Source organism: Coffea arabica, chromosome 11c (assembly GCF_036785885.1).
Source record: "Coffea arabica cultivar ET-39 chromosome 11c, Coffea Arabica ET-39 HiFi, whole genome shotgun sequence".
NCBI lineage: Eukaryota > Viridiplantae > Streptophyta > Magnoliopsida > Gentianales > Rubiaceae > Coffea > Coffea arabica.
The window spans coordinates 8,714,540-8,724,463 of NC_092330.1; the positions used below are offsets into that span (position 1 = coordinate 8,714,540).

The 9,924-nt window shown below is 37.0% G+C and overlaps 1 long non-coding RNA gene across 1 annotated transcript; it reads left to right on the forward strand.

Moving 5' to 3' along the window:
• Positions 1-256: 256 nt before the first annotated feature.
• On the forward strand, positions 257-4,719 carry LOC113715415 (uncharacterized). The gene is made up of 2 exons (XR_003453961.2): positions 257-921; positions 4,388-4,719. It is a non-coding gene; the product is annotated as an uncharacterized lncRNA (long non-coding RNA).
• The last annotated feature ends 5,205 nt before the right edge of the window (positions 4,720-9,924 follow it).

Genomic DNA, 9,924 nt, shown 5'->3' on the forward strand with positions numbered 1-9,924 from the left:
AATTATTAATAGGACGTGTGATGATATTATGTCCAAATTAGTTAACAATCATTTAATTGTCCTCAATTGGTAGAAATTATGAAACTATGGGGATGAAATGTGTTTTACACAAACTTTAGGAACAACATTGGTCAAAATTATAAAATTATGAGGATGAAATATGTTTGGAATGAAACTTCAGGAACGAAATTGGTTAACACCTTAAATATTGGAGACAAAAAGTGTATTTTTCCCTATTTGTTATGGTTCAGTTTTTGATGATTAACAGTGTAATATTGTTGGTCTATTAGTGACTCTCTTAGCATTCCTGCCCAATAGTACCCCATTAGCATTGTAGACATATGGCCGGCCAACCTTCGACCCATGGCAACTGACGCCCAGGCACGGCCCAAAGCTAATTAACCTAATTGAAGCCTAAACCCAAGGGAGAACCCGAACCTATTTGCTCTGGACGCCGGCCGACGAAAATGTTGATCGGAGCGGCTTTCTGCCAAGAGATGGCTAGACAGAAAACCATGATGACGGCGGGTGATGCATTTTCTTCTCCATTCTCCCAGCATATAGGAATGGCAAGGAACTTCAGTGTTTTGGCGGAGGAGAAGCGCTGTATGAAAGATCACAACCGCCGGTTAATGGCTGAGAAATTCGAAGTGAAGCGAAAGCTTTACAAAGCCCTCGTTAGAGATCCTGAACTTCCGAATGAGCTGAAGGAAAAGCACCGCTATAAGCTGGCCAAGTTGCCCAGAAACAGCTCCTTTACCCGGATTCGAAATCGTTGTATTCTCACTGGTCGCCCACGCGCCGTCTATCAGCTATTTCGGATGTCTCGTATTTGCTTCCGCGAATTAGCTTCGAGGGGTGCCTTGATGGGCATCAAGAAAGCTTCTTGGTAGAACCCAATTTATAGCCTTTATTTCAGTGGTGAGTTTTGTTGTATACTTCATTTCTTCTACTAGTTGAGAGTTTCTTGAATTTATAAGGTTCTTTCTTTTCTGTGAATTTCACTAAAGATCATACATACTGGGTGAATTTAAGCTTCAGTATTTCTCTTATGGACTATAGACATTTCCAGTTATGGTTGCCCTAGCTTGCTATCGATTCGATTGCTTTCGAGTTAATAGTGTCATGAATGATGATGTTGTCTATTGAGGGTCCATATGTTTTTTTGTTGACCTGGCTTAGAACAAAGTTAGGAGGATCAGGGAAGCTGGAAATGCATCTGTGCTTGGTTTGTATGGCCTCATTTTCTCATTCCTCTAGTTATTTTGATTGCACAAATGGCAGATTATGGTGATAGTTCTTTATGTTTTATGGACATTATTGGTGATGGAGAAACCTTTCCCATTCCAGGTAGAGAAATCCCTGTCTGTGTAGTAGATTTTAGATACTTGTTATTAGAAATTTAGATATTTGGGAAATTATAAGCCCATAAATTAGATGAACAAGAAGTTCATCATTGTAGAATACACTGGCTTAAACATTTCCACTCATTGAACATCTAGTATTTCCACTAGGTAATGTTTGATCAAGTTCCATTATAAGCTTTAGTGTCCAAATCAAGACATTGTAACAATGGGCATCATGAAAATGCATCATTTACTGACCATTTTCCTCAGATTCAGTCTCACTCTGGTACTTGATACACACAGTTGCTCTTGCATTACCACTTATGGACCCATGATCAGCTAAAAGAGCACATCGAGCTTCAAATATCTTCCAGTATGGCAGCAAAACATTCAGGATATGCACTGCTAGAAGTCAGAATAAAATGAACTTCCTTGATATCTCCACATTCAGACTGCCCGAGAACTGCCGCAAGTAGTCTTGTTTGCCTCTGGCTTTCAACTGACCTCTAGAGATTCAAAAGTTTTTCGCATCAGTCTGACAGTAACTGTTAACTTTTAAGAATTTTTCCAAATAAAATTTGAATCTGTGATGTTATTTGTAAATTTTAACCATCATTAACCTTTTAAGAAATGTTTATAATGTAGGACACATATTTGCAACTTAGTGATGTTGGTAGTAGGTTAACAAAAATAATATAGCTTAATTGGTGCTTACAGCTTTCCTGGGTATCCTTTTTGGAACTGAGGCAACAAAGATGATACATAGTCGCTCATAATCTTTTACAATGAGTTTCTGCACTCTTTCTAGGCCCATATGCTCTTTTGCACAGTTAGGGGCTTATTCCTGTAGGAGGCAAAAGGCAAAGAGGGATTTATATTTTATCTATCTGATTGCTTTCATGTCGCTGTCATAATGATGATATTATTTTCTATTGAGTGTCCATCATTGGTTTGTTTGGCCTGGATACAGAGTGAGGAGGCTGAGGGAAGCTGGATTTGCATCTGTGCTCTATAATGGTGGAGCAATACGCATACCACACCAATGTGTTTAGTATTAGTAGACTTCTCAACCATTTTAGAATTGTAGAAGAATTATCATCTTCAGAAGTAGTTTTTGGCTTTTCATTGTTCGATTTTAAACAGAATTAGTCAGCTGAGACAACATTGAACTGATTATGGTATGATTACATGCCCACTGTTTCACGATTCGGAAGCTCAAAATTTCAGGAATGGATTGAACGGTTGAGCCTTTTCTTCTTTTGTCACTGTCTGTCTCTTTCTCACTGGATAGATGTAACCGAAAGTTACCTTCATTCCTTGAATGGTTTGTTATGCTCCATCCCTCAGTAAAGCGGGTGGCTTCAGCAACGAAGAATATTACTGAGCTTAAGGAACTTGTATTTGTGCTAGTTGACAGTTGGTGATGCCTATATTTGTTTGAATTGGTTTCTGCTGCAACGGTGTTGCCAAATATTAGAAGCTCCTTAAAGAGAGAGTTTTGAGCAAGCGTTTTTTGGAATTCTTATCCGGATAATGTTTCAGCTTCAGTTAGATATCCTTGATTGATACTCTTGCACATGAAATTCCATCCTGACTATGTACTTTTCACTGATTGGGGCTTTTGAACTTTCAGAATTAAAAAGTCTTTTGAATTCTCAATTTCATTAGCCTGATGGGTTTGAAATTTTATGTATAGTTACTAGATGTCCACGGCGAGACTAGCAGTGCATTTAGCTCTTTTGCTAATTTTTTTCGTCTTTTCTTTTTGCCACTGGATGGATATTTCTTTCTAAATATTGGCAACAATATATCCTACCATCAGTTATGTGTCCTTGGCTGATACTCTTGCACATGAAATGCCATGCTGACTATTTACTGTTTATTGATTAAGGCTTTTGAACTTTCAGATTTGAAAGATTCAATTCTCAATTTCATTAGCCTGATAGGTTAAAAATTGTATTGCAGAGTACTTTTCTTGTTGCCATGCTGTGTGTGAGAATGTTTGCTATAGTTTATCCTCCTTTTGCATGAGGTTTACTGTTTTTGAAATTTTGGTTCTTTGCCAACTGTTATTAGTATTATAATTTTTTGTTTAAGCTAATCACTGTTCTTTTACTGATTTAGTGTTCATGTAATGAAGCCAGGCTTGCTTAACTAAAAAGTGCTGTTGCTTACAACTGATCAGTTAACAGTTCCTTGACAATGCTTCAAGGAATTGAAGGTTACTGACATTGTCTACTGTGTATATTTTCTTGGGTTTTACTGCTGCAGTTCTTCATTTGGTTTACCTATTTCTACTTATAAGTCCATGGTGAAAACTGGCAGGGGATATAGCTATTTTTCTTATTTTTCCTACTCTTTCCTTGTTGCCACTTTACCCGATGCATATTTCTTTCTGAATATTAGTTACAGTATATCTTATTATCACTAGTTTTGTTTTGCATTTTTTACTAGTCTGGAGATGAAGGTGTACATGAAGTATAATACTTTTTGTGAAGTTCCAACCAATTATTTTCTTGTTATTGATATTTTCACATGAATAAGTAGTGCTAATCAGTCCCTATAGAAGTTAAAGCCGATACATGTTTTTGTTTATAATTAGATTTAACATAGACATATCAATCAACTTTCATAGGAAAAATGAGAAAAACAGTCAAAGAGTACTTGAGCAAATAAGGATTTACTGATTTTTGAAATTGTGCAATCACACACTTCTGTGCATACAAGGTATATATGTTCTATGGCTTAGCAATGATGGTAAGCACCTTGCTTTTAACGGGATGCTCTTATAGGTTTCCAACTATTTTAAATACTCTACATGAGTACTTTAATCATGCTTCCAGAAAAAGGGACCTTGTGTAGGAGATATGGGGGTTCATCTTTGAAGTGAGTAGATGAACGTAAAGACAAATTGCAATGTGACAACAAATTGAAAGAAACCTTGGTTTTTCTACTCTTTATTGTGCTTCATTTAAAAAATTTGGGTTTTTGTTTGTTCTTTTGCTTACTAGACTCCTAAACAATGCCAATGTTGCTTTCAGTTGCTATATGAAACAAGCGTCTGAACTGGAATGTCAAAATCTCTCTACAGAGATGGGAGTTGTGGCACATCTTTTTGGAAGATAATGAGCAGCTTCAATCATTTCGGCTTTGGGATATTTTGTTGCAATTGCATGTCCATCCTGTCTATGTATAATGCTTTTCGAGATTCTTGGGTTTCGAGATTCTTTTCGGGTATAGACTGATTTCGCCTAGATGTTGAGAATAGATTACTCTAATTACTTTTAGTGTCGTAATCAGGAGACTGGATCAGATTTTTCTCTGCTTTCTTATTTGCCATAGTATCAAGCTGCTGCTATATTTTCTTGGGTTATGTATCCTTGGTTAAAATTCTTATCTTGTGATTTCAATGCTGCTCCTTGGTTAAACTTTCAGCAATTTTTTTGTTTTATTTCTTGGGTTCCCCCCGGGGGTTGGGGGGTGGGGGGAGGGGAGGGGTTAGAAAAACACTTGGTTGTACTCCATGTTAGGTTTAATTCTCGTTTCGTATGTTGTATTGAGTTCCAAAATCTGGATATTTTTTCTTCTTCTTGTTATGCGAGCTAGCCTTGTATTTGAATGTAAGCTTCTGAAGCTACGTAGCAAAGAGATGTCGCATAACCTGAATCTTCAAACATCTCTCTCCTATCAACGAGAACAGAAGCTCATGTATGGTGCACAGTATTGATGGTTGAACAAACAAAACATGTTCACAGCATGGAATTCCCCCTTAAAATTTTCAAGGAAAATGAGACCATGCAACAAGGATGTGTATTATAATTAAAACTAATATTGGACATATATCATGAGTTGTCTTGCAAAAAAAAAAAATACAAAAAATAAGTTCAAACTACCCGGTGGAAAAGCGCTTTGATTGTAACTCTGAAATTACGTGTCGATGGTCGATTGAGAACAAGAAATAGTACATAGGCAAAAAATAACACAAGAAATAGTATATATGCCAAAAATAACACGTATCAACTCGTTTAACCTTTTGGTGGCTGATTTTTCCTTTAGAGAAGACTTTTCATCAAATCTGGTGTGGCATTTGTTTATCCCTCCCAAAATTGCTTGCACAAATGAAAGTTGCTACCACTGTAACGCCCCCTGTCCCGTTGAAAACTTAGTCCAAGAGTTCCATCATCGCTGTCAGTTATATTCTGCAATTTTGAAACTTGAGGGTTAGTGAAAGATCATTTTTAGGAACTTCCAAGCAGCAACAAAAGTTGGCTAGCCTCGATGATAGGTTTCAGTGATCCGCATATCTCTGTTGTTGATACTTACCTGAATCGTCTAAAGGTGCAACTTGAACATCATAGAAGAAAATTCTGGAGGAACAGGAAAGTGGGAGCTTTAACGAAAGCAAAACAATTCTTTTGTTTGAAACCATTAGTGCAGCTATTACCTCGGGTTCACTACTCACTGATCACAAAGATCAATAGCTTTGAAGTGGAGTTCAGATTTCTTGCTACTTTTTGTGAGGCATGTTACCATGAGGACTGATGCCACTAAGGTAACGCAGGATTTGGAGTCTTTTGACTTGATAATCAAAGTTGCAATGCAAGATATTGGAAAGGATCTAGAGAGAGCATTTGAAGAAGAATATGTTCTATTATGTCCCTTTTAAGTTGATTGCCTTAGTTTCTAGCTCCCTGGAGAAAATCAAGGTTCTCAAGTCAGAAATCAGAGAAGCTTATGATCATGATCACTATCTGTCAAGCCATTCACTCAGTCAATCTCTCCGTTACACAAAGTGGGTCAATGGGAGATGTTTGTGACATCTATATCCAACAATCTACAGGTTTTGACTAAAAAACTTGCTAAAGTTTATCCTCTGACGGCACAATTTGAAACCTTAAAGGATCAGTTGTCAAGATTCTTATGTTTCATTGAGGATTTGTACTGTTATTTGCCCGAAATAGAGTCAAGAATGGAAGACAATCTGCAGGTTTTGACTAGAAACTTGCCAGAGTTTATCCTCTGACGGCACAATTTGAAGCCTTAAAGGATCAGTTGTCAAGATTCTTATGTTTCACTGAGGATTTGTACTGTTATTTGCCCGAAATAGAATCAAGAATGGAAGATCTCTTCATTTGTGTTGGAGATGTTGCAATCCAGACAGCGCATAAGTGTTGTTTGTGTTGGTTCGGAGAAGAAATCGATTCCAACATGGCAACAAAGGTTTCTGCGATCATTTCTGATTTGCAGCAGAAGGTAGATCTAACTGCTCCAGAGTTTCTAGACGTGAGCCTGCAGTTCCTCAAAACTGTAAGGAGCGATACCTATTGCACAAGATACGCATTTCTGGTATCTGGCTTTGTCAAGTATCTGCTTGGTGGGACAAAGCTAGACGTTCTTTACAGGGAGCTAATATTCTTAGTGTCCATTGTCACCATTAATAAAAGACAATTGTCTGAAGAGGATGTTAAGAGTGTCTTGCCCGATATTAAATTAACTATCCTCCTAGAGGGAGTTTTGAAGTGCATGTTGGACTGAGAAATGGATACTGACCTTGTGCTTATGAAATTGCTTGCGAATGTCTGGCTTATAAGGGTGGATGTTTTCCTTATGGAGCAAGTAAATGGTGGTGCTGACCTCATCCTTGAGATTGACAAATATAGGGACCTTGATGAGAGGGTGAGTTTCTTGAGAACATATTTTAAAGCTCTGCCACAAGGTGTGAGCAAAAAATAAGGTGATCAACCGAGATTTCAATTTCTTGAGGAGGTTAACAATCCAGTAATATCTCTCACTCTCTCCGTGACAGGGAAGTAACAAAATCCAGGGCAAGTGATGTGTTTTTAATGTTGGTTTTGAAGATTTTGCTTTTCAAGGCGGAGTCATCAATTGTGGCATTGCTTCGTATTAATGCAAGTTCACTGCACCTTGAGATAGATCGCATCAGAGCCCTTCATGAAGATTTAAGATTCTTCACAACTCTAGTCACACATCAGCTAAAGGAGAACACAGAGAAGGACAAATTAATCTTCACACGCATTTTTTCAGTGTCTATTGGGGTAATATCTATTTACAACCCAATTCTTGACATTATAATCACAAAAGATATGGTCTTCAAAGTTAGTTTTTGCTTTCTTATTTGCTTGATGAAATTAAGCTTGAGAAGGCAGACCTCAATGAGATTTATCACCAATTCCCAAGGCATAATTTTCCAAAAAATAATGCACTAGGATTCATTGATTTTCTCTAGAATAGAGAAAGCAAAAAGAGACGCTGAAGCATAATCCTAAATCAATTGCACCTATAAAGCATCTGTTTCAAACAATCATAGGGGATCTAAAGTTCTTTAGTTCTTTCCTAAGGGATGTTGGCAGGACATTAAGAACCAAGAAGTCAAAGATCTCAGTACACATTACAAATTTAGCTTATGAGGTCGAATATGTAATTGACTTGACTGTGGCAGGAAGTATGTGGTATGATTTCTCAAGGTTTTACTATATCGCAGAAGAAATCAGACTTCTAAGGATTCAGAGCAGAGAAATATATGAGATGGCCACTGATCTCATAGGCCATAAAGTTTCCAAGGCTTCCAAGCTTGATGGTAGCCTACATATTTGTTGGATGTGGGCCAACCCATTTGTGGGCCAACCCACTTATACAACACTTGAGGGTTTCTCAAGTTTACATAGAAAGCAAGCAGCAGCCGCAGGTAGCAATTCTCAATTTCCTTCGGTCCTCATGCAAGAGAAAAAGGAGACAGCTGCCACTTTGAGAGAAATACGAAGAGAGAGAAAGAGCTAGTGAGAGAGAAACTTCAAAGTCTTAATTGAAGGGTGATTCGGAACCCGATTGAGACGAAATTTTACCCACGCGATCCTCTCGTCAGGCTCTACTTATTTACCGATTCAGATTTCGGATTTTCTCTTCGTTTTATAGCACCTTTCCAAATTCACTTCTTTGACAGTTATAGTTTTGGGGGTGATTTTATAGTAGATTTGTTTGGTTGATATTGGTGCTATTATTGTCATCCGAATATTTCGGATAGACCTGTGTATTCCCATTATTATTATAGTGGAGATATTTTTGACTGGATTAGGTCTCGTGGTTTTTTCCAATATGGGTTTTCCATGTAAAAATCTTGGTGTCCTGTACCTTTTATTTTTTCTTGCATTTTATTATCACTATTGGTGTTATTATTTGGTGATTTGGTTTATTCCTATTTTTAACTGGTACTTGGGAAAAGAGAAATTTGTCCTGGACTAACTCTGATATTGTGTGTCTGTTCTAGTACCCCTTTCCCAACAAGTGGTATCAGAGCAGTCAGGTTAGACTGCTCATTTGTACTGGTTAAAAATGGATAATTCGGATAGTGGTTGCATAATAAAATTGAATGCCACTAATTATTCAATTTGGAAGCCCAGAATGGAAGACTACTTATATTGTAGAGATTTGTTTGAACCTGTTCTGGGGGATAAAGGTAGACCAAGTGATATGAGTAATGAAAAATGGGCTAATATGCACAGAAAAACTGTTGGTAATATTAGAAAATGGATTGGTCAAAATATTTTTCAACATTTTGCTAATGACATCAGAGCTGATATATTATGAAAAAAACTTGAGAGTATATATGAAAAGAAGACTGGTTTGAACAAAGCTAGTTGTCTGAAGCAGATTACTCGGATGAGATATAAGGATGGGGAAGATATGACTGAACACCTGATTAATTTTCAGGGATTGATAAACCAGGCAACTACATTAAATTTGAATCTGGATGATGAAGCGTAGGGTTTATTATTATTAAGTTCACTACCGGATAGTTGGGAAACCATTATGGTCTCCATCAGTAATTCAGCTCCGAATGGTGTGCTGACTATGGCTATTGCAAAAGAGGCTGTGATGAATGAAGAGTTCAGGAGAAAGGAACAAGGAATTGTCTATGAGTCCCAGACCTTGGTGACAGAAAAGAAAGAAAAAAGAGGGAGAAGCAAAAGTAGAGGACCTCACAACAGGAATGACAATTCTAGAGGCAGGTCTGAGTTGCGAAAAAATGTTGCATGCTATTATTGTAAAAAGAATGGACATTATATGAAAGAATGCAGAATCCTAAAACGGGAACAAGCTGAGAAAAAGGGTAAGGCGAAGGAAAAAGGTGATGAAGAGACTACAGTAGTTGTGGCAGCTCATGATGATATGTTTGTGTTCTGTGATGATGGTCAGGTGAATATTATTCATTATGACACTGATTGAGTAGTTGATTCAGGTGCATCCTATCATGTTACTCCTCACAGGTGTAGACACCAAATTTTGGTGTAATTTCATTTACTATTTATTAGTTTGTGCTTGTTTTATTCACTTTTTAGTTTTTAGTTTTTTTTTAATTTTTTATGTTGTTATTGTTTTTTAAGTTTTTAGCATAGAATTTCTCGAAAAGAAAAGAAAAATATGTTTTAATTGTTTTGATGCTTTCTTGGAAAAAAGAGGAAAAAGGAAAAAAAAGAAAAAAAGGAAAATCATAAAAAAGGGAAAAAGGGAAAAAAGGAAAATCATAAAAAAGGGAAAAAAATTGTTCACAAAATACGTT